The 26,003-nt window shown below is 37.9% G+C and overlaps 1 protein-coding gene across 1 annotated transcript in view; it reads right to left on the bottom strand.

Annotated features, from left to right (window-relative positions):
* Positions 1-13,012, bottom strand: part of LOC109430547 (uncharacterized) — a 776,197-nt gene extending 763,185 nt beyond the window's left edge. Inside the window, exon 1 of the mRNA XM_062852938.1 lies at positions 11,610-13,012. The gene's annotated coding sequence lies outside the window, so the exon portion shown is untranslated. The remainder of the gene's footprint in view (positions 1-11,609) is intronic.
* Positions 13,013-26,003: the final 12,991 nt, after the last annotated feature.

Raw genomic sequence — 26,003 nt, 5'->3', positions numbered from 1 at the left:
GGATTTGGCGACCCACCACAAATATGTATTTTTTCTGCAAATTTGGTCTGCCTTTTTGAATAAATACACTCTACCACTTTCATATGTTTGTTATGTAGCACTCTCACTTTAAAAAATATGTTATTTTTTCAATTTACACTGCTCTTTTCGTTTTTTTTTTCGAATAGTCTGAGTAAGATTCAGGTGCTTCAGTATACTCTTGGTCTAAAGATCTGGCTCCAATGCAACACAAAAAACATGTCTTAGGTATTCTCTCACACACTCTAAAAAACAAAAAAAAAACAATTTATACAAAGTCTTTGGAGATATAGTTGCAATTTCATGCTTCTGCAGAATTTCAAAGTTTTTAAAATTATAGTATTGCTGGATGTTCAAATGAATCTCCTTGAAATTTCTAGTCACATCCTTTACACACTAACTTTATCTCTATTTTGTTGAAATCATTTTTCATTTGTTCCTTATTTCCATAAAAATTTATATTTTCGATATTCAGCAGAATTTTACTGAGTTATTATTATTATTATTATCTTTATTTAAGAGATTTGCAGCCCTAGGCTGGCTCATCTCTGATCCATTTTACTGAGTATATCTTTGCTGAAGGTCGGTAAAAGTAAGGTTTCTTGTCGAAGTTTGGTATTTTTAGGCTAATTTTTGGTATTTCTATTTTTTATATACATATTTTAACTGCTGAACTTAGCGTGTAAATCTAACTTTAAATACAAACTGCAAGAAAAAACTTGAACTTGTTTTTTTCCAGAACACAAGTAAAATCTAAAATGTTATTCTGATCTTTTTGATTGAAAACTCACAGTTTCATAATCGATTTATGATCGATTCAATATTCAGTGTACACGAGACTAAGATTTATAATACAAAAGTATGAAACGAATTTCTAGAAACTCTGCCAATTTTCCAAGGAAGTAATTGTATATTAGAAAATGGCTATCAATATCATGTGACGTACGTTTATAAGGACATTTATTACAATATCGCCCAAGCCTTTGCGACCCACTAAAAATCAGGCCGTGACCCACCAGTGGGTCGCGACCCATAGTTTGAGAAAAGCTGCTTTAAGAGATGTCTCGTGATTTTTATGTCCAAAAATCTCTTTCAAAAAATATTCAAGTATTTCTTCCACAAATCTCCAACCTCCAGGAGTTTCAATAATAAGGGATCCCTTGTGACAATCATCCAGGAAATTCTAAAGAGAATTTTATAGACTTCCAAATCCCTGATGAACTCCTAAAAAAATCTTTGTATGAACCCCTGGAGTTCGATGGAGCCACACAGGAACAATTTCTAGAAAAAACATCCTTGTGGGAATTTCCACAGGAACCCCTGATGCAGCTACTCATGGAACTCTTGAAGGAGCCCTTAGAAGAGTTACCGAAGAAATCATTTAAAACAGATTTTCAAATAACTCCATGAACGAACATTTGAAAAAATCCATTAGAAATCGCCCAAGTTTCTGAAGACATTTATATCCTAAGAAGTATCTGAAGACATTTTTGAAAGAATTTCTGACGGAATTTCAGAAGTATCTTGAGCAGGATCTAAAAGAATCCCTGAGAAAAATATTGAAGAAAACTCCTGTACATTTTCTCAGGAAATACTCATGAATGAAACTCTCGAGGAATATCTGAAGAAATCCTTGGGAAATTCGTAATGAAATCTCTAAAGGAGTATTCGAAGAGCTTTATGGTGAAATACCTGAAAAACTTCTAGGAAAGCTTAAGTGGAATTACTACTTTATTATTCCTAGTATAATGAGAAGTTGAAAAAGCTTATGGTGAAATTCATCGATAAAATGCTTGAAGGAGTTCATGAAAATATTCCTGGAGGTATCTGCGTACATATTGCTGAAGAAAACCTGGTAAGAATACTTTGAGAAATGCCTTGATTAGCATCTTTGAAAATTTCCAGATTTTTTTTTAAAGATATTTCAAAAGGAATTAATTAATAAATTCTTAAAGAAATTCGTGGATAAATTCGTAGTGGTATCTTTGAAGGAAATGACCTGATATTTTTTTGGGAAATGCATGGAGGAATACCTGCAGGGAGTCCTGAAAGAATCTCTGTATGAACTTCCGCAGGATTTTTTGGATGAATACCTGGACCTTTTCTGGCGAGAAATTTCAATAGAATCTCTGGTGGACTACTTATACAAACTTCTTAAGTTATCTCTGGAAGATTTTCTAAGAAACCATAAAAATCACATGAAATTTGTGAATAAATCTTTGAGAGCATCTCTGACGTAATCCCTGCTGGAAATTATGAAGGAATCTCTGGATAAAAAGGTTTTATAAATGACATTTATAAATGACATCGTATCCAACCGAGTTCATTCACAGGAAATTTTATCATAATTGATTTTTTATGCACCTACTCGTCAATTACGAAATCGCAGCATTTTTTCTACTAATCACTATCGAACTAATTATGCCATGTTTGGACCTATAAATCAAATTATGAGGATATATAATGAACAATGTGAGTCCATTGACTTCGGTATGTCGAAAGCTAAGCTTAAGAGACAATTGAATGTAACTCGTTACTAAAAAAATAATGTTAGGTTAAGAAAACATAATTGTAACAAAAAGTCTACATATGATTGACGACGAATAAATAAATAAATAAATGACATCACTGGTCACTGCACCGTTTTTCCGGTCGAAATCTTTGTTCTAATATGGATGCCAAATGATTTTTTTTTTAATCTGTATCGCTCTATTCAAAAATCTGTATCCCATACAAAATTTGGGTGAAAAATCTGTATCCCATACAAAAATAAAGTAGCTCTTCATGACATCTGTACGGATGCTCAAAAATCTGTGTAATACAGACAAATCTGTATGGGGCTGTCCATAAACCACGTGGTCATGAGGGGGGGGGGTCCGGCCAATGACCTTTTTGTATGGACGAATAAAAAAATTTGTATGGACAAATGACCACGGGGGGGGGGGGGGGGGGGGGGTTGGAAAATCCCAAAAAAATGACCACGTGGTTTATGGACAGCCCCTATATGTATATGGAATCCCTGATGCGGAGTGCAATCGGCGCTTCAGCAGTACGTAATGCGCAAAGTAATATACTTCTGTTCAGATAGCCAAGCTGCTATTGAAGCACTTGCCAAAAGTCGAAGTTAGTTATCGCTTATCGAACTCAAACCGTGGAGCGGAATTCAGAAAACGCTAGTTGCTTTGTATGGGTACCTGGCCATTCTTCCATCGCTGAAAATGAATTGGCTGAAGAGTTAGCTCGCACTGGAGCATAACATGACTTCATTGGCCCTGAGCCAGCTATTCCGGTATCGAAGTGTTGGGTAGAGCTTCAGATTAATACCTGGGCTGCCACTCAGCACAACCAATATTGGAATAGTTTGGAGTCATGTCATCACACAAAATTGTATTGTACTGTGCCATCTAAAGGAGTGACGAAGTATCTAACAAATGTGTCTAAGCAAAAGTGCAGCATGCTGTTCAAAGCAAATTGGGAAAAAAATCTAGGGAAACCCAAAAACAGAAGCCTTCAATTATCTGTCAGGGAGAAATCTCTGCAAAAATCACGAGTGAATTTTCTTAAGGAATTCCAGTTGAATTTCCTTGATAAATCCTAAGATAAGTTCCTAGAAAAATCATTCAGATGAATTTCTGGAAGCATATAATAGGGAACCTCTGAAACAACCCCCAGAGAGTGAAACATTCAAGTTTGCTTTTACTAAAGTATACCAAATAAGTTATTCGATAATAAATAATAGCCCAGTACTATCTTCATTCAAGCATTCCTGCCAATACCGTATAGTATACCAATTGCCTCAATGATGGTCATTGATAGACATGTGCGTTTCTATTAGCAAATGCTTTCTATCGCATTCCATCGGATACAGATGGGAAAAGAGAAGTATTTCCTACTCTGCTGCAGTATCCATTGCACCATCATCTCTATGAATATACATATTTGCTTGCATATTTATTCTACAACAACCTGGGTACCCAGGGAGGTACGTTTCAAAGTTCAATACTCGGCATGAAACCACCATCGCCCACTCGTCAGCTATTGATTGAGGTTTTTGCTTTGCATGATTGACTTTCGCTGTATTCCGTTCGAGCTCAGGGGTAATAAAAAAGGTTATTTTATGAAGTCCGGTATGACAGAAGTTTTGTTTGAATTGTCGGGTGTGTTGATTTTCGAAGCGATCGAGTGCTCTTTTTGACTGTTCTATTGAATTATGAACTGGAGCATGCTTATGTTTATCTAATTTAAAATTCGGTACAGCATGCTAATGAGGGCAAAACTTTTGCCAGCTACCCCCGCCTACCTCGGGAAATTCGATTCGATTTAATTACAAACAAGAAACAGCCAAACTTCCACTCCACTTGGCAAATCCGTGATACCATAAATTTCGTAACCAATGATGAAAAAGGACCAAGCACGAAAAAAAAAACAGCACAGAGAAAAAAAGAGAAAATCTGTTCATCGCTTCGACGAAAGCTCGTAAATGGTGCCTGTTGTATGAAAATCAGTTAACCGTAACAGCTTTCTTTTTCCCGGCTTTGGGCCATTTTTCGCGCTAGTAATCAAAATGTTTTCCCTCCATCACCGCCCGTGTCAGTGCCATTGTAAACGACTCGGTTCGTATTGAGAAGCGGCGGCAGTCCGAGAGATCTGCTTGCTAAGCCCGTACGGAAGCCGTTTTGCTCGACTGCAGCAAGCAGGCATCTCGCACAGGATAAATAACGCTTATTATACCAAATCCAGTGGGATAGGACGCAGCCATAACTCTCGTCTTGTTATTGATTTTGCCGTAGGAGAAACAGAAGTATACTTCTGGGATTCCGGAACCTGCCGACGGCAGACACACACAGATGGTAATGTCCTAATGGAATGTAGCACATTTTTCAAAACCAACCTATGCTCGAATTTGTTTATTCTGCTAGATGTTATTTGTGCCCAATCTGATTCTGAGGGTTGTGTATGTTCTGTTTAAGAATACATTAGGAGCTAAACCGGGAATAACCGTTCTGATGCTGGAAATAAATGCTTACCAGCGGAATTTACCTTGGCCTTGGCCATTTTTCATTCATGATCCAATGAAAAAAAAGGTTTTTGATTGGTTAGAGGACTAGGGTAAAAGCTCCCTTAGTGGAGGTAGTACCAATAGTGGTGGTAGTGGCAATTTAGCACTATTTCGACCAAAATGCTTGCAATTGACATTTTTAATAAATGCATCATACATAATTAATAACATTAAGTAAGTTTTGTGTTCATTATTTGCCGAAAACCTTTTTTAAACAATTATTTTCCTTAATTTGTTTGCTCCTTTGCACCTATAGTGGTGGTAGTGTTCCTATAGTGGTGGGTCCCATAAGAATTCAATGGGATGCGCCACTATAGGAACCAATGTTAAATTTTACCTCCATAATAGGAACCGTGTACCTATAGTTGGTGCAAGTGATTTATTAGCAAAAATTTAAATAAACAATGGTTTTTACATTTTTCCTAGCAAATTAAAGTGAAAAACTACCGATTAACGTTTTCAGACTTTTTATTTTGTGGTATTATCAGCTTTATTTAATTATTTTACTACAAGGAGCTACTAATAGCACCACTATTGGTACATTTACCCTAGTGAATCTGTTTTCATGCAACACCGATGTTATTGGCGTCTAACCTTGTCAAGACAATAATGCTGCACATCAGCAGATATTATTCTTGAACAGAGCAAGGCCACTATAGTCAACTACCGTATCTACGAGCATTGAGCAACAAGCGAGTAATTCAATAAATAAAAATTGATGCAAGTTCATGTAATACTGAGAAGTACTTTCCTACTCAGAATTAACGTTCAGTGAGAGTTTGTGTTTGATTGGCTGTGGTGATGCCAATCTGTAAGAGTGCTGTAATTGGTGGAAAACCCAGAGAACTAGCTAAATGGAATTATCCGATCAGTGCGTTTTTTGGTTTTCTTTTTGTGGATTCTATATTAGTTCAGTGTTTTGTCATAGGTATGGATTCTTCGAAAAATGTTTTCCAGCATTCATCTCTGAAAATGATCCAGGATTCCTAAATAAATTCCATCTAGGATTTCTCCTGGCGTCATACCTTTATCTGGTTTCTGGTATCTGGTACCAAGGATCCCTCGCAGGAATTCCATAGAGTCCTGTGATTCTTTCAAGAATTTTTCATCGAATTTATGCTGAGATTTCTGCAACAGTTTCTGACGGCAAATTTTCCAGCGGTTCTCGAAGCATTTCTTTTTAAAGCTCCCCAGATTTCGACAGGATTTTTTGCGATTTCATTCGAGTACACACTTTAAAAAAATACCGACTATGGTAATGTTTTACCGAAATCTCAAGCGTTTAGTTTGTTTTACAGGAAAAATTCGGTAAAGCTTGCAACTTTTTCCGAACTTCATTGGAGTTTGACAGATAAACGATAAGATTTTACCGAAATTTGGTATTTTTTACAGAATTCCGTAAAAATCCGTTACCGAACGCTCAGCAGTTGAGATTTCGGTAAAAATTACCGAACGCAACTAGCTGTGTAGCTCGTGATTCATCCTGAAATTCCTCCAGGAGTGCCTGCAACTGCTTTCCTAGGAGGTTCTGCAAAAGTACCTGCAGGGATGTCTGCAGGACTTTCTGTTGAAAATTTTCTTCGAGTTTTTCCCAACATTTCATCCAGAAGTATTGCAGAACATTTCCGAATTTCCTTGCGGTGAAGCTCCAGTAATATCATTAAGAGATTTACCAGGATTTTCTGGTATTCCTTCCGAAATTTGGTCAGGATTTTCTTACGAGATTCAATCCTGACATTTTCGCGGGGTATCTCTCAAAGTTTTTCAGGAGTTTCTTTAGGAATTCTCGAAATTTCTACAGAAACTTCTTCGTATATAGCAGGAGAAGTTTCTCAAAGAATTCCTACAGAAGTTCCTACCGAAAGTTATCACTGAATTCTTCCCATAATTACGTCCAAAATTTTCCGAGATTGTTATTTGAATATATATTGCAGACAGAAAATTAAATTCAATTGAAAAAAACAAATCAATTTGTTCAGAAAACAAGTGCACTTTTGATTGATAAAGGAAAACTTCAATATGAAATGAACTGTATCTAATTTTAGAGAACAGTATATACATATGTTTGAAATTATCTTCTTGTCGGGTTAAAATGAGAAAGATTTGTCCCCGTTGTCCTCCTAGGATTTCTGTAAGATCTTTTGGGTTTTCTCTCGGAATTTCTCCAAAAGTTTTTCACAAAACTTAACCCAGATTTGCGGTATTTCTATTCTAATCAGAGATTTCTACAGAAGCTTCAACGGGTTCATAATTTTACCAAAGATTTTTCCGATTTTTTTCCTAAAATTCCTCCTGTGATTTCTGCAACAGTTCATCACAGGAAATTTCATAAACATGGAGACTTTTCCTGGGATTGCTCCCAGATACTTGTTTCGGTGTTGTTTTCTTACGGTACCGTAAAATGGGGTGTTAAGGGACGGAAATTTTTTTCGTCCCCATTAATTCATGGGTTCTACTTCTTAAAACTTTCAGGAAAAGAGGTCCGATCATTATATTGTTGCCTGCTACGCATATAGATTTAAAAAAATTGACGATTTTTTGGAAAAATTGAAGATATTTAACAAATTGTGTGAATTTTTGGAAAATATTAAAATGGGGTGTTAAGAAATTTAAGGGAATGAATGTAAAAGTTCTCTGAGAGTGGTTACAATTATTAACAAACACATTATTCACAGTTACTATTTAGAGCAACCAAATTGAATAGTTCAGACTAATTAACAGGTTGTAAACTAAGGATGTGTACTTACAGTTTTTTGTTCATTTAAAAACTCATTTACATTGAAATGTTTTATATACAAGCATCATTAGATGGCCCAGGGTGTAAACTGTGTATTCAATGCTGGCTGATATTTCTAATCTGGAGCATCGCTAATAGGTCGTATTTTAGATTCTGAAATATTTTAGCAGCCATGAGTCATCTTCATAAATACTTTTTTTTGCAAGAGTTAGTGGCAGTCTGGTTTACATAATACTTGGAACAAGTGAGCATATTCAACATTTTCAAAATGCTGTCAGGTTTGAGCGCCAATCATTAATAATATTTAAATAAGAAAACAGCCGGAAAATCTATTTTGAAGAATACGTCTTCGTTAAAACATAACAAAACACCTAAAGAACACTCCTGTAAAATGGGGACTACTGCGGCGTTGAGTAATAAATATTTGACCAATTTTCTAATTATATGTATCAATCTGACACTTGTTTCTAAAGATATGTATTGTATTAGTTAAATTTATCATCCATTATAACTGTTGGGATGTCTATGACCCAAAATGAAATCCGTAATACGTTATTCAAAATAGTAACTGTTATACAATGAATCAATCGCCTCTAAACGTCATGATAAAAAAAAAGTTAAATGAAAAATTTAATCCTCTAACACCCCACCAGTTTATGAAACTAGATTTTTTTTACAAAAAATGTCAGTATTCGAAAACCAATTTAGTTACATCAAATATTTTACCCTAGATTTGTTTGAAATGAATTGCAGAACACCTAACGATTACTCACATATTTTTCCTATTAATATTTCTGACCTCACAAATGAATGTTTCAATGGTAGCAAAATTGAGAAAAAGGAATGCCGTTCTGTATTTGATGTCTATTGTCCAGTTAAAAACGTATTTTCATGAGTGGTAATCCTTATAGTATGCCTTTAGTCCCAACACACATTTGAAGCGAATTTGGAATTAGTAAATCAATTTGTATACGGTTTGGCGATTTTTCAAAGTAGTGTGTGAAGATGATTCCCTTAACACCCCATTTTACGGCATTCTACTTTATCGATCTTGTTTTCGTCCTTTTCAAGCTCATGTTACAACTGTCAAAATAACCTGAGAGTTGGCAGTCATTTTGAGTTTAGGTTCGTTGGTGTATTAAAGAATTGGTTTGATTGTTGTAAGAGGTAAAAGATCAGAAATAATAGCAAAACCTAGCAAGGTGAATTCTTTATTACACCAACGAACCTAACCTCAAACTGACTGACAATTCTCACGTCATTATGACAGATGTATCATGAGCATGAAAAGGACGGCAACGAGATCGGTTAATTAGAATATATGATCCGTCTTTTTCCCGCATGTGTGCGGTCTGTCAAAATGACCTTAGAATTGTCAAACATTTTCATTACATACTAGCTTTGTTAGTGTAATGAAGAATTGCTCAACAATAGCTCATTAAGATATAACAAGATCAAAACAACATTAGACAAGTTTTTTTATTCTTAACCACTTAACCTATTTTACAGCTCTTTTGTCCACTAGGGCACTACCTGAGCGATTCCAATTGGCGGCCGCACTTACACTTTGTACAGCGCCTAAATGTATTCTATTATTATTCTATTATTATTCTACTGTATCGAACTGGTTTGCCTTTGTGCTGCTTTCATTTATCTACCCTGTCCTTGGTGGAATGATGGGCACGATGATGAAATGATGTGTGGCTGTTGTTCCTTTCCCAGTCCGATTGGGGGTCTACCATTATGGGTTGCCATTCGCCGATATTAAATTATCCGGGTCCGTTTGAGCTATGAGAGCTCAGAAGAGGGTCAAGTGCCAGCCGCTCTCGAGGGGAAGAGCAACTGACGAAGTGCCGGGGCTGGGATCGAACCCATGACTATCCGCTTATGAAGCGAACGTGTAGCCACTGCGCCACGGGCCCCGGTTAGACAAGATTTGTCGACCTTTTTCTTGAGGAAAAATGCCAACATCCAGCATGGAACCTACGACTTTAGGATTCACAGGCAGCGGTGCTTACCGCTCAACTGTGGTTCACTGTTGTGAATATTATGGGAATAAGAGCATGAGGTTCTGCGTGTCCACAGCTCAGAAAGGGGCTGCATTTCACTATCATTGAGCCTTCTTTATAGGCGTGTGTGTTCCATTTCGTAAATTTGTTCTTATGTAGAAATTTACAGGTATTTCAACAAGAACAACAACTGATACATCACTTTTAGTTATCCGTGCCATATTCATAAAAAAAATTAATAACACATTAACATCACATCGCGCCGTGAAAGCAAAAAATGTTCGATTTCAGATATGATTCAGATATTCTCGTCATCCCCGGTAGCCATCGGCACACATCATTCAATTAAGCCTCAGCTAGCATGCACAAACTCAGGCTTTAATCTTGTTTTGGCCACCAAACCCAACACAGACCTAACAGTTATTCGATGTGGGTCCAACAGTTGTTCAATCTTGGCTAAAATATGATCCAATTTTGATTGAATTGAAAGTCACTATGAGGGTAACTCATATAAATTGCTTGGACGAAGTTAAGTATCTGGGACCGTTACTAGATAAAAACTTAACTTTTAAAAACCACATAGAAAATATTCAAACTAAGTGCAATAAATACCATTCAGTGTTTATACCCACGTATTAATAGAAAATCATTTCTTGGTTAAATGGCCAAATACCTAAAAGTGATTATTTCGTGTGTTATTGAGTGGCACCCGTGGAACCTGTTCCTGCAAACCAGAAATGTTCCCGATGACGCCCCCGTGGAACCTATGCTAGATGTTCCAGGGTGGACATATTAGTTAATACAGACTTGAGTCTATTGTTTCTGACTCAGTCATTCGAAATTAAGAAGATTGATATGTCGCACGGCATGTTTAGGTTAAAATCCAGAAGTGTCCCCAAAAAGACCCCGCGGAATCTGTCACGGTGGTCCGGATGGGTCAACTTATTCAAGTCTGGTTATCGCAGTTGTGTTTCACTGTTCGCAACAAAAATTTTGCTGAAAATCGATGGTTTAAACACAATAACATACGAAATAATCACTTTTAGTCATTTTTACACCCCCCTGATTCCAGCACAATCCGGAATATCCCCGGAATGGTTCCGAATTCCTGGTCAATCATGCAGTAGCAACTACGATGTGTACGGCTACCTGTGCTTTGCTTCGGTAATGAACATTATTCTAAATCGTGGTTTTTCAATCTTCTAATAGGTTGGTAGTGCACAATTGAATAATTTTTGTTGAAATTCAAAGCCAGAAGAAAAAGATCTAAGAAAAAAAAGTAAGTAACACATTTTGGGCTTCGTGGCCGAGCGGTTAGCGGCGTCAGTCGATTAGGTGTCTCATAAACCTTGGAGTGTGGGTTCGATTTCGATTCCCGCTCCAGTCGGGGAAAACTTTTCGTCAAACGGAAAATTCTCCACTAGGCCACTGAGTGGCTAAGACCAGTTAGCTTAATTTGTTGAACTTGGTCATGAACACTTTATTATTATTTCGTACACAAATTGATGAACATTAGAGATCCAGTAAAATCGTCTTTGTCAAAAGCGTTTGAAAAGTAGGTAAGTTTGTAATGCCTATATGGTGTTTTTCAAACATTGTGTCACTACACAATTCCTCAAGTAAAACATAAATAGAAGTTCCACAAGATTTGTACAGGAAATAAAACTTGTTACAGTTGCCAATCGCTTCAAATTGCTAGGTATTTTAATTTTAAAGCATGTTCTCACATACTTTTGTCGAGCAGGTCTGTGAATAATAATACTCCTTTATCACGCGAGAATCCTACCTTGAAAACAGCAAACCCCTACATCAGGTGACATGGTATCCTTTACAGGAGCTGTTGTTCACTTTTCGGAACTGCTTCTACACCACAGTCAAACCACTTGTCTTCTTGGTACTGCTCAAAATGTAAACGCTTAATAACACGACGCACGTAACGTCCTCCGCTGATATATATTTTCCAAAATATTTCCACGTCGAGCTCCGAGTACTGAGTCATTCACCGCCACAAATTAAAATTTTCCACGCAACATTTTAATTGCTTCTGTTATTTCGCCCGAAGGCAGCACTAAACTCCTTCGTTTCCCACTTTTTTGTGTGTTGATGAAATTTTTAATTATAATTGCTGTCGTAACTGTCGCGGTACTAGCACTTTACGAGCTCAAAAGTAGAGACCGTCAGGTGGTTCCAACAAACCGAGCACAAGGACCTGCGTATCCAGTCAGAACGGAAACTTTTCAGATGGTTTGGGGGTAAATCGTATGTTTGTATCCAGTACTTTTACGAGAATGTCTTATTCCCCAGCAGCGTTGTTGCTATCACTCGCTGTCGAATCATCAACGGTACTGGTGGCAGCAGGAAACATCCAGGAGTATTTCACTTTCAAGCATCATTCTTCAGGATGAATTCCTCCACATACACTTGCTCACCTTGTGGTTGTTGGGGCTCACAACAACAGAGACACTCTTGGAGAACGCATTCTGATATTTTTCCTTCGCTATCACAAACTTTACTCTTCTTTCCAAATAAAAGGGTCAACTGCACCTTCAGGGATGCTTCAGAATTACACGGAATAATTACAAATTTTCATAATTCAGGGCACTTCCTGTAAACCACAACCGAAACATAATTTTTAATCCTTGTAGTATCCTCCCACAATCTTCAACCGAGTCAACCCAACAAAAGAAATTTCAGCTTTTCGTTACAACTTTCTTCCGTTTTCTCCACCGCAGAAGCACTATAAACTCACTATGAACGTGCACTACAACCAAACCAGACGAGTGTAATTAGTCATCATCATTTTTTCCTCGCTATTCCGACCGCCTCCCAGTTGAGGGGTGCAACTCATTTCAAACACCACCTCTCGTACTTCCGGCAGTGCAGTCTGTGTCACCTCAACGATATCCTTCAGAAACGAAGCGAAACTAACATCAACTCCACCACTACTGGACTCTTCCGAGTGCTTATCCGAGAATCACCAAAAGATGAGGGGGGAGCTAGTGGGAGGGAAATCTACTCCCACTTCCAACACTCGCACACTACCTCACACTCCGTACCCCAACTGTAGCTAAATGAATTAATCCTCTTCAAAGTCCACCAGACACAACCGAGAGCTCAGTTCAGCCAGAAACGAACTACTAGCGGTGCGGCCGATTTCCACGAATGCCAAACTCCAACTGTGCACCGAAGAGGGATTGCGTTTGCAGGATTGCCGTGCTCTGGCGATATGAGGCGACATGGGTATCCTTGCTGGTTGAGAATGAGCGAACTTGCGAGAGGGTGGATTATTATCCAGGATACGAGAGTGGGATTTGGGTGGTACCAATACAAGCTAGAGACGAGATGATCACAGGTGAGGAAAACGTCCAAGAAAACGTGAGGATTTTCCAGTGCTGCTGATGGAATAGATTTATTGACAATGCCAAGGACCAAATAAGTTTTTATATTTCTTATTCTTACCATTTTTTTTGATACAATTAGTATCAATGGTGGCGCAGTATAATGTTGGAAAATAAATCAGAAATCGGATTCTGATGAACTCTAAAGAAAAACTATGATATCAAAATCTCATCCAAGCGTTACCTTTTCTTCAAAGCATCAGGGAGAGATTTGCTTATAAATCCATCCAGCATTCTATCCCTAATTCCTCTAAGAATTACTACTGAAGTTCTATCCAAGATTTCTTGTTGGAGAAGTTTCAGGATTCCTTTTTAAATACCAAAATTTATCCTAGAGATTCCTCTATAGTTTCAAAGGTTTTGTTGCGGTTCTGTCTTGCATTTCTTTATGAATTTATCCGCGGATTTTGTATGATGTTTCTAAGACAATCTCTAGGGATTTCTGCCAGAGTTCTTTCCGCGATTTTATCTAGAGTTAAAGTGGAACGGCTCACAGAGTTTCTCGTGAGATCTCTGCCGGAACTTTTTTCGGGATTTTTCTAGCCGGTTTTCAGAGATTACTCCATCCAAGGTTTCGTCTTGGTTTCCAAGACTTCCTTCTATGATGTCTTCAAAAGGTCCTCACAAGATTTCCCCCACAAATTTTCGTTGAGATTCTTCTGAGTTTGGCAAGAATCCCTCATAAAATATCTGCAGAAGTTTATCCTGAGATTTCTCCTGAAATCATTGAGCTCTTCCCGTTATTTGTAAAGGTTTTAAGTAAAGAGATATTATTCCGAAAATTTGCCTCTATGTTTCTATTGTTAGTCGACAGAAATTTGACCTGGCCACTGGTTAAGGCGATGGATGGCAATCCCCCTGGGTGGAGATCTTTCAATTCGGCCCTCTGCACCTCCATGGGGGTTCAGGACTGAAAGTAAGTACGTTTCTCGTGGAGTTACAACCGCAGTTCCTACTTGGGGTTTAAACAAGGTTTTCCGCAATAGCTTTCATTGCCCAGGAAAATGAATGCAAGATGAAATCACAGAATGGATCCTTGAAGGAGTCCTGGAAGAAAACCCTAAAAACATCCCTGAAGAAATCCTGAGAGAAATCCCTGAATGAAATCTCGAAAAAAAAACCTAAAGGAATCGTGAATGTGTCCCTGAAAGAATCCCGCAAGGAATCGGTGGGCGAATCTCAAGAATAATCCCTGGAATAATCTAGGAGGAATTCACAAAGAAATCTTTGATTACATCGCTGGATGAACTCAGGGAGGAATCCCTGAAATAATCCTCCAAGAAATCCTTGGAGGAATCCCGACAGGAATCGAGGCAGAAATCCCGTGGGGTATCCATGAAAGAATCCCGGGAGAAATGTCAGAAGAAATCCTAGGAAGAAGTCAAAAGTGGGAACCCTGAAGAAATCCCTGATGTAATCTCAGAAAAAAATCTGGAAGAAATCCCCACTGTTAAGGAAGTAATTCTTAAAATCCCGAAAGGAATCTCTGACTGAAACCCATAAGAAAATTTTCGGAGGAAATGCTTAAAGAAAAATCGGAAGAAATCAATTAAGGAACTTCGGTAAGAATCCCTGGATTAATCCCCAATAGAACCTCACAATAAAATTCTAAGGAAATCCTTTGAGAAATCCATAACTCGTTAAAAATGAAAGAGAAATCAATGATGGAATTGCAGGAAAAACACCGTAAACAATTACGGAAGGAATCGTTGGAGGGATCCCTGGAGGAATCAATAAAGCGATCCCGCGAGGAAAAAGAACCGAACAGATTCCCAAAAGAAACGTGGGCGTAGCCAGGGGTGAGGGGGGAGGGGCAGGAAGAGGACGTGACCCAGAAATTCTTGGGATTTCTTCTGAAATTCTTACAGAAATCGCTCCAGGAATTAATCCAGGGCTTCTTCCGGGAACTGCTTAGGAACTCCCTTAGGGATTTTTCTTAGGATTGCTTCCGGGGTCCATCCTGTAATTTCTTCAGAACCTAGCTACAGAGATTCCTCCAGGAGTTCCTCCCCGAATTGACGGCCTGACTCCTTCAGGATTTCTCCAAGATTCCCTTCTGTGATTTCTTCAGTACCTTCTTCTGAGATTTCTTCAGAAACTTTTCCTGGGCAAGAAATCATCCTTGTATTTCTTTCGGCCTCCTGTAATTTTTCCAGGAATGCCTCCAGGAATCCCTCTAGAGATTCTTCTAATAATTTCTCCAAAAACTTCTCTAGAGATTCCTCTAGGAGTTCTTCTTGAGATTCCTTCAGGATCTCTTGCAAGCATTCATCCAGGAGCTCTTCCAGAAATACCCCCTGGAATTGCTACAGTGATTCTTCAGGAATTTTGTCCAGGGATTTCTCTAGGGATTCCTCCAGGGATCCTTCCTGAAAATCTTCAAGGTATTCCTCCAGGGATTCCTCCAAGAATTCCTCCAGGAATTCCTACAGGAATTTCGTATTCCTCCAGGTAAGAAAAGCAATGGTGATCGCTCTCGGGTTGAGCACTAAACTCCGGAGTGCTAACTTTGGACCGAAATTTGTTTCCGACTTGGTTGCGATTGTGTGGGAAAACTCGATCCATGAGACAGTTGCAGGTTCTGCCGTACCACACTGGACGACAACACTGTAACTATTGAGTCCCTGAGGAAGGTCCCAAACGGACTGAAAAGTTCGGCAAAATAGAATAACAGCGCTTTGATTTTGTCAAGGCTAAGAAGCTACAATTCTTCCAGGCATTTCTCCAAAAGTTTCTCCGCAAGTTCCTCCAGGAATTTGCCCAGGAATTTTCCCAGGAATTCTACAGAGGGCTCCTGCAGGAATTTATTTATTTAAATATTTATTTATTAATTAATCCAAAAATTTCTCCCGTCATTTCTCCAGAAAATCCTTTAGTCATTCCTCAAGAATTTCATACAGGAATTTCTTCGAGAATTCCTCCAGGAATTATTTCAGGATTCCTCCAGAAATTCCCTTAGAAATTTCTACAGCAATTCCTCCTAGAATTTCTCCAGGAAATCTTCCAGAGAATTATTCAGATTTTTTCCTGGAATCTCCCCAGAAAATATCGAAGGAATATTTTCGGGGATTCCTTCAGAAATTTATCTAAGAGTTTCTTCTTCAGGAATTCACCCAGGAATATATCTAGTGCTTCCTCTAATAATTCCTCCAGGAATATGTACACGCATTCATCCAAGAGTTATTCCAAGTATTTCTCCGGGCATTTCTCTAAGAATTTCTCCAGGCATCCCAAAAATAATTTCTCCAGAGACTTCTCCAGGAATACCACAGGGAACTTCCCTTGGAATTCCTTCAGTAAATCTGCCAGAGATTTCTCCTGGAATTCATGCAGGGTTTTCTCCTCGAATTTCTCCAGGGATTTTCCCAGTGATTTCTCCAGAAATTTCACAAGGGATTTCTTCAGATTTTTCTAAGGCTTCCTCCACGAGTTCCTTCAGGGATTTTCCCAGGAATTCCAAAAGGGACTCTTGCAGGGATTTATTAATTTAAATAATTAATTATTACTCCAGAAAATCCTCCCGCCATTTCTCCAGGAATTCCTTTGGGAATTCCTCAAGAATTTCATTCAGGAACTTCTTCAGGAATTCTTCCAGGAATTCTTTCAGGATTCCTCCAGGAGTTCCTTTAGAAGTTCCTACAGCAATTCCTCCTGGAATTTCTCCAGGAAATCCTCCAGAGAATTTTTCAGATTTTTTTTCCTGGAAGCTCCCCAGAAAATATTACACGTATTTTTTTTTTTTTTTTTGAGATTCTTCCAGGAATTTCTCCAGGGATTTCTCCAGCAATTTATCCAAGAGTTTCTCCTCCAGGAATTTATCCAGGAATATCTCTAGGGCTTCCTCTAGTAATTTCTCCAGGAATTTGTACAGACATTCATCCAAGAGTTATTTCATGTATTCCTTAAGGAATTTCTCTAGACATCCCGGCTAGAAAATCATATCAAGTTTATATCATATTGTGTTATGATGTAACAATATTTTTCTGTAACTCATTATGTTATAAACTAGATCCAGGATGATGTTAAAATAACTACAATTGTAACAAAACGTACACTGGTCTAATCAAGATAATAACTTATTTCGTTATAATTAGATTCAAATTATAACAAAATGTGATATGAATTTTAGCTTTAGCATAACTAGTTTCTATCAAAATTTGATACAATTTGTAACATTATTGTTCAAATGTCAAGAAATGATATTTTTATTACAATGAGTTATCAAGCAATATTTATAACACAATGTGATAGAATTGAGTTACAGTATTTTGGAAACACCGACGATGTTGAACATGATTATATCACAAAGAGTTATAAATATCATGGTTTGTTAGATTTATGTAATATTTTTGTTACAATTTTCTAGTCGGGATTTCTCTAGGAATTTCTCCAGGCATTCCAAAAGGAATTCTTCCAAAGACTCCTCCAGGAATTCCACAGGGAATTTCCCTAGGAATTCCTTCAGTAAATCTACCAGAGATTTCTCCTGGAATTCATGCAGGGATTTCTCTACGAATTTCTCAAGGTTTTTTTTCCCAGTGGTTCCTCTAGGAATTTCACAAGGGATTTCTTAAAATTTCTTTCCAAGGCTTCCTCCACGAATTTCTACAGGAATTCCTCCAGGTATTACTCCAGCTATTCTTTCTAGCATTTCTCCAAAAGTTCCTCCAGGGATTTTCCCAGGAATTCCTCAAGGGACTGCTCCAGAAATTCCAGCTCATTTTTCCAGAAATTTGTTTAGGCATTCCTCCAGAAATTCAAGGGAATCATTCAGAAATTCCCCCAGGAATGCCTCAAGGGCTTTATCCAACAATTGCTTTAGGGCTTATCCTAGAATTTCTTCAGCAATTTCAGGTCTCATTCCGAACTTTGTAAGGAGGTTTCTCCAGAAACTTCTCTTGGAATTTCTCCAAGAAGGTGCATACAATTTTCCAGTTATTCTTTCATGAATTCCACCGGCAGTTTCTTTTTCGCCCAGGGTTTCCTCCCGGAATTTCGCTACCAAATGCACCAGGCATTCCTCTAGGAATTCGCTCTTACATTCCTCTAGCTTTTTGCCTTTCTCGTACACCAAGGTGTACCTAAAGGCTATATGTTCACTCCAAAAACGAAAATTTGATAGAGCCCCTGGAGGGGTCAAGTGTTATATACCAATCGACTCAGCTCGACGAGTTGAGATGATGTCTGTGTGTATGTATGTGTGTGTGTGTGTGTGTGTGTGTGTGTGTGTGTGTGTGTGTGTGTGTGTGTGTATGTATGTGTGTGTGTATGTGTACAAAAAGGTCACCTCATTTTTAGATAGTAAATAAGAACCGATTTCAACGACCGATGGTTCATTCGACGCGGTATATTGCCCCATAGTTTCCTATTGAAAATGGTTCAGATCGGTCCAGCCGTTCCGGAGTTATGGCCATTTAGGTGTTCCGGACCGGTACCCCAGGAAGGGGCCAGATATGAAAATGCAAAAAACCCATGCATGCGACCCATCAAACCACTGCATTTTCGATTATCTGATGAACGGGAAGTAGGAAAATGGTCTCAGACTATATCTGAACCGGTAGTGTTTCGGAACCGGTTCCGGGTGTCCCGCCGGAAGTGGCTAAATATAAAAGTGAACCAAACCCATGCATGCGACACATCAAACATCGGCTTTTTCGATAACCTGATGAACGGTAAGCAGGAGAATAGTTTCAGACCATATCTGAACCGGTTGTGTTCCGGAATCGGTTCCAGGTGTCCCGCCGGAAGTGGCCAACTAAAAAGTGAGCCAAACCCATGCATGCGACACATCAAAGAGCGGCTTTTTCGATAACCAAATGAACGGTAAGCAGTAAAATAGTTTCAGCCCATATCTGAACCGGTTGTGTTCCGGAACCGGTTCCAGGTTTCCCGCCGGAAGTGGCCAATTAAAAAAGTGAACCAAACCCAAGCATAGGACACATCAAAGAGCGACTTTTTCGAAAACCAGATGAACAGTAAGCAGTAAGATAGTTTCAGTCCATATCTGAACCGGTTGTGTTCCGGAACTGGTTCCAAGTGTCCCACCGGAAGTGGCCAACTATAAAAGTGTACCAAACCCATGCATGCGACGCATCAAAGAGCGACTTTTTGATAACCAGATGAACGGTAAGCAGGACTATATCTGAACCGGTTGTGTTCCGGAACCGGTTCCAGGTGTCCCGCTGGAAGTGGCCAATTAAAAAAGTGAACCGAACCCAGACATGCGACACACCAAATAGCGGCTATATCGATAATCAGATTAACGGTAAGCAGGAAAATAGTTTCAGACCATATCTGAATCGCTAATATAGTAAACTGACGAAGTTTAAGGGGTGAATCCTGCTGAATGCTTCTGATGATGACCGAAGAATAGTAGGTCGAAACGCTTAACGCTAAACAAGCTGTATATCACCGATAATCACCAATCAATCCTCTAAATAACATATCTGAACCGGTTGTGTTCCGGAACCGTTTCCAGATGTCTCGCCGGAAGTGGCCAGTTTAAAAATTGAACCAAACCCATGCATGCGAAATATCAAATCATCAAAAATGTTCGGTAACCAGATAAACGGGCAGCAGGAAAATAGTCTTTGACCAGCTCAGACCACACATAAGATTACCGGCAGTGTTGCAGAATCAGGTTTATATGCATCGCTGAAATTACAACAAAACAAAATCGATGCAACTGATACATATGCGCAAAAGAACAAAATTTTGATGAAAAATCAAGCGATCTTGCAAACCACACCATTTTCCTGAGGCGTAATTATACAGTAGGATGAATCAACGTTGTATGGGAAAATTTTTATTTTATAGCACTTAAATTACTGCGCACTTTTTTGATGCAACTGGTTGAGCCATCGCGCTCTGTAACACGGTTAAAATTGGAATGGGTTTTATTATGGGAAATTTTACTTGCTTGCACTTTTTTTTTGTTAAATTTTACATGAATCTTATACTGCCGTTCCACGCCCAACTGTCCCATGTTATATAGGACCATACGGTCACATTTTATGTAATTTTTTTTTTTCATCAAACTACTGCTGAGATGCAGAACATAGAGGGATAAAAAGTATGAAAAACTGTTTCAGTCTTTGAAAAGAGTAAAAAATGTGTCCCGAAAAAAGGCTGACAAAATCGGGTCACTTATGTGGTAATTTATGAAATTGCAAATAACGTTGTACGAATGTCGGTGCAGAACTCGATTTTTACAGCACTCATCGTAATTATCCAACTCGGCAAACCTCGTTGGATAAATGTACGACTCGTGCTGTAAAAATCCTCATTCTGCACCTTGTTGTGTAAACTACTATTTCAGCTCTGCTTATACGTTTAACATAATACATAACATAGGAATATGAGCCATCAATAAGTTTCCAAATTCGATTATGGCTTTAATAAGGTTCTTGCTTTTCTGAACAAGGCTGACACAAATTTCGATTTTCTCTCAAGTCAAGAGGGGTCCCCCCTTCGAAATTTTGGATCGGAATTTAACATTTTGAGGAAGGGCACAAATGAAAAAACCAATAAATTTTTAAATTTTAAGGTGAAGAGTCCTCCAGAGAATTTCTTACCAAACCCGATGAGTTAATCGGTTTTGCTCAATTGTTTGAGTATTTTTTTCATCAAGTACATTTATTATTTATCAACTCCACCCCCTCATTGACGAACGAGCATTGTGACAAAAGAAGATAATGATATTTGTTCCGTTCTAGAGTATTTTCAGAATTCAGGAATACTTCGGCTTATGGCGACGGAAATATCTTAGAGTACATATTCGACGAGAAAGGCGCTATCACCACTAGGTGGATTAATCTGGGTTTTTAAAATTATTTTCCAGCGATTCGTCCAGGACTTCCTTCGGATGTATTCCTGGATTTTTCCAAGAATTTCAATACTTGAGAATTCTCCGGAAATACCTCCACGAAATTTTTCAAGCATTTCTCCAGGAACTCTTACAGGGTTACCTCGAGAATTCCCTCCAGTTATAGTTTTAAAGTTTTTACGAGAATTACCTCAAGGATGCTTCCACGGATCCTTCTGGGAATACGTCAGTTAACATTTCTGTATGATTATGCTTTTAGATGAGTATATGCAATATATGAGTACTACTGAATACAACTGAGGGTTTATTCTTAGAGGAATAGAGATTCAGGATATTAGGAGATTACCAATAATGTCTATTGCTGTATAATTGATTGCTGAAACAACTCCGGTTAGTCATGTGAGACATTATGTAAACATTTCCAAAAAAATCTTCGGATGGAATTCCATTATGATTTACTGTAGAAAATGTTTACGAAAATCATGAAGAAAATTCTAGGTAGAGTGTTCGTAATTTATTTATAGATATTATTAACAAAATTATGAGCTCCAGAAGAAATAATGCACGAGTAAAGAAAAATCCTTAATCTTCCAAAAAAGGGTCACCGCTACCAACATCACACTCGCGATACGGTTCTTGTGAAATCCGGTCAATTTGCCTGTTTTTGTGGGTGCTCAAACAGGTACTTCTGACTTGATATAAAAAGAGAAAGAATTTTATACAAAAAAAAAAAGTTTAATTAGAAGAAGAGATTTGAAACAATTTTCTCTTAATTATTGAATCATAATTTTAATTCCACTTATTCCATTCAAATCTGAAACCTGTGCCACCGCTATGAACTGCTAATATAAACAACCACTTCACAACTGAGAGGAGTAAAGTTTTTATCCTAACGACAGGACGACAGATACAACAACAGAGATTTCCAAGAGAAAACCTGCTTTCCCCGGTCATGCGCACCACCCGAGTCATCCCAGCGGCACTGGATAGGAGCGAGCTTGCATTGGAAACGATCCCACTCTCAGTATACCTACCCAGTTGTGTTTTGGTTTCCACTCATGCAATTTTATGAATGTGCGTCCTGTAAATCGCTACAGACTACTATCACTCCTGCGCGTCTTCGCCTCGTCTCCAACACCACCCAACAACAATCTTGAGCCAGCCAGCCAGCCGGGCTAGAACACTGTGTGGAGTGGAGGAGCCATCCGATGTCGCGGTCGTAGGTGTTGGTTGGATGGTTGGTGGAGTTGCCCTTCCTGTGAGTCGTCATCTGTTCTACTGTTGTGCGGCGATGTATTGGTGTGATGTAATTCTTTGACTAGCCCGTGTTGTCGACAGCCGTACACACTTCGAATAGATAACACGCAGGCATTACAGTCTCAATATGCTCGCTGTAAGGTTTTGGTTTGTAGCATGTCGTTCTGGACGTTCCTATTGAGTCTGTATGGGTTCTTTGTGTAACGGACTACGTTTTGGGGATTGTGATGATGCGATTTTTAAAGTAAAGGTATCACATCTTTATCATAGTTACGTCTACTACGTAACGAAGTAGAATATGATGCACAATAAGGATAAACTAAAAATTTCATTGTAAACTCATAACTCCGTTTATGTAGAAACCAACATTTGATAACATTTGATAAACTTTGTCAAGTTATGAGTGCAAGTTCTCAAAAAGCCCCCTGCAATATAACTTTTCGGATCTACAAGCGTAGCTAGTAGTCTGTTGGTGCATCATGAACAAACTTTATACTCCAACGACCTAATGAAACTATGTTTATATAGGTATTAAGTTCAATGACTGTTTACCCGATCAGAAAGACATAACAAAAACATAGCATAATTATATCAACGGTTTATATCTATATCAAGGTTTGTTATATTTAAATATATTTGTTGGAATCGGTACGAAAACTAGTTTATATTATTACAAGGTTCTAACAAAGTCAGTTACAATAAATGAATATGTGATTTGATCATCATTACATCAACATTATAACAAACTCAGTAATAATTTTTAAAATGCAATGTGTAACTAATCAATATATTTTGGTAGTGTTTATTGCGTTAATTAATCGCTGTATGGCGCCATTGTGTTTAGAAAATACACAATTGTTAACTTCCTTTATTATATGAACTACCAAAAAAGCTCATGTCTTCATCAAATTTGTACAGAAAGCTTATGTCTTTGGAAGGTGGAAAATGAGGTAAGCAACTCCACCATTACGTGATGATGTTGGGAAATTTTAAATGTTTCTTATCATGATCCAGATCACCGGCACAGTTCGTATGTTCAGCAAAGTTGTTCATGATTCTTGAAACTTTCAAATGGTGTAAAATTTCATGCACAATTTCACTACTACGAGCTATTTGATATGTTAAATCTCATTATTCTGCTGTCCTAGGAAGTTCGGATTATCACTCATCAGCGAAATTGTTGAGAAGTTCTTGGCTCTCAAGTGGAAAATGTTATATGTAATTGAACCGCGTTGTTTACATTTGTTCAGAGGATTTTGTGCGTGTCTTACAGGTTGAATGTTTATTATGGATGACTACGGAGTACTTTCAGGGAATATTTCTAGGGACATTAAAAGTATTTCTCTTGTAGGTCTTCTAGGGAGCTCACTAGAAGTTCTTCCAGAGATCTCTTCGAGAGTTTTCTCAACGATTCCTATGTTAATTCTTACTGACGATCCTCCAGTCAAATATTTAAATATTTCTCCAAAAGATCTTAAAGAGATTTCCCCTAGAGTTTCTCTAGAAATTGTGGTTGTAGAATTCTTCAGCAACTTCTCCAAGGATTTCTTAAGAAAGGCTTCCGATGATTCCTACAAAAAGTAATTCCTCTAAAGATTTTTTCCAATAATTTTCAAAGGAATTTCTGCAAAAAATCCATGAGAAATTCCTCCACGTATTCTTCCGGGTAATCTAAGGAATTCTTCAACAATTCCTCCATGACTTTTTCCATGACCTTCTCTTTGAATTCTTTAAAGAACTTTGCCCCAAGGATTTGTTGGAGGATTATTTCACATACATGTTGGGATCCCAAGTAAACCACTCGTATGAACCATCATCTCTGATCATAGAACACGAAAACACATTCCAATTCACCAATTATATTTCACCGACCAGATCACGTCGCCTTTGATCTATCGGAGCTCTCAACTTAAACTACTAGTATGATTTCAACTGTACAATATACAGATCATTCGTGATAGGCATTTCCCGCAAGGTTTAACTTAAAATCCAACATGCATTTCGTCCCTTGAGAATTTCTTCAGAAAATCCAAAAGGGAGATTCTTTAAGACATTCCTTGCAAATTAGTTCAGCCCATGCATCACAAATTCCTTAAAGGATTCTCCATCAGGGAAAATCCATTAGAAATTCTGAAGGATCTCAGTAATTAATTAAGTTCCAGTTTTAAAGTTAAACTTTTCAATCCAAATCCAATTTCTTCGAAATTTCTTAGTATGTGGTCACTCAGCCTCTGTTGTGAATATCACTACAATTAACTACAGCTTTTTTTCCGCATAGATAATCTGTGTATGCATATCTGCCGATCGAACTAGTTATGTACTACCAAATAAAGTGTAGTTGATTTGTTAGAGTTAATAAAATATTCAGTTCAACAGCGAAACGAAGTGTTTTGATAGCCCTTTGGATTTCCTGAACGCTCTGTGTTCGAAAACAAATTACTTCAAGTAAATATACATCAAAAGGTTTCTTTACAAATTTTATCGACAATTACACCAATGACTCATTATGGAAATGCTTTTTTCTATCCTTTTAAAAAATATTCATAAATTCCCCCAAAGAAATATTCCTGCAAGAATATGCGGTGGATATTCCTACCGAAACATTCATCACTTCAGCGCCATAATACTACTGAACAACTTTGCAGAAGGAATATCAATAATTAATAATAATGAAATAAAACATGCCAAAAAACGCTTTAAACATTTAAATAAACGCTGGCGCAACTAGTGCTTAGTTCCACAATTTTCACTATTTGAAAGTCATTAGCTATCTGTTCAACTTAGTTAATAACACGAAGATATAATTGCTATCAACTGTATTAAGAACAGTTTCGTGTCCATTCGCATAGGTACAGCGTTGTGGGCTCCAGCTCCGAAGTAGTGAACGCTGGCTCTAGTGCACAACAAGCGCACACGACATTGAAGCTGAGGGACTAAATGGGTTGTAGTAATGTGCTTGGTGACGTCATAACTGGGTATGGTGACGTCATACCTTCCCTCTCCGGTATGTTGGATCAGCGAGTCTATTTATAGAGGAGCTACCAATATGAAGAACCATTTCAGCATATATCGCCCCTCACTTCAAGTGCTGCGATGGCCTCACTGGTAAAAACGACGAGCTTTTGTTCTAGGTTCTAGCCGTCCTAGGTTCGAATCCCTGGGTTTTATATATACTATGTGGAGAAGTTTTTTGATGCCAGTAACTTTTTACTAAAAATAAAATATCACTCTAAAAATGGATTACCCAACAATGAGTTAACTTTTACACTATTTAATTTTTACCCAATATATTTATAACTGCTTTATAACAACATGTGATATAATTTGATTGATTTTTTATATCTCATTTTTTTTATAAGCTTGTTATAATTTGTATCAAGACCTGTTGTAATTATGTTATGGCTAGAGCAATTTTAGTTATATTTTTTGTTATTTTAACACCTAACCGGTGAATTTTATAACTCATTCTGTTATGAAAAATCTTTGAAATAAATAACCTAATTGGTTATAATTTTGTTATGCCTTTCTGATTGGGTAGGCGCTCCAAGAATTCCCCAGATAATCTACAACATCATCTTACTAGCATTCTTATGTGAAGCAGATTTGAGTAGGTTATAAAAACTATCAAAGCCCAAACCAATCATCTTGGTCACCAAACTATTGCTTTGGCATTGTATTACAAACATGATTCATATTCACA

Source organism: Aedes albopictus, chromosome 2, assembly GCF_035046485.1.
Source record: "Aedes albopictus strain Foshan chromosome 2, AalbF5, whole genome shotgun sequence".
NCBI classification, from domain to species: Eukaryota; Metazoa; Arthropoda; class Insecta; order Diptera; family Culicidae; genus Aedes; species Aedes albopictus.
Note: the sequence above shows the minus strand (reverse complement) of the source record. Positions and strands in the feature narration are given on the sequence as shown.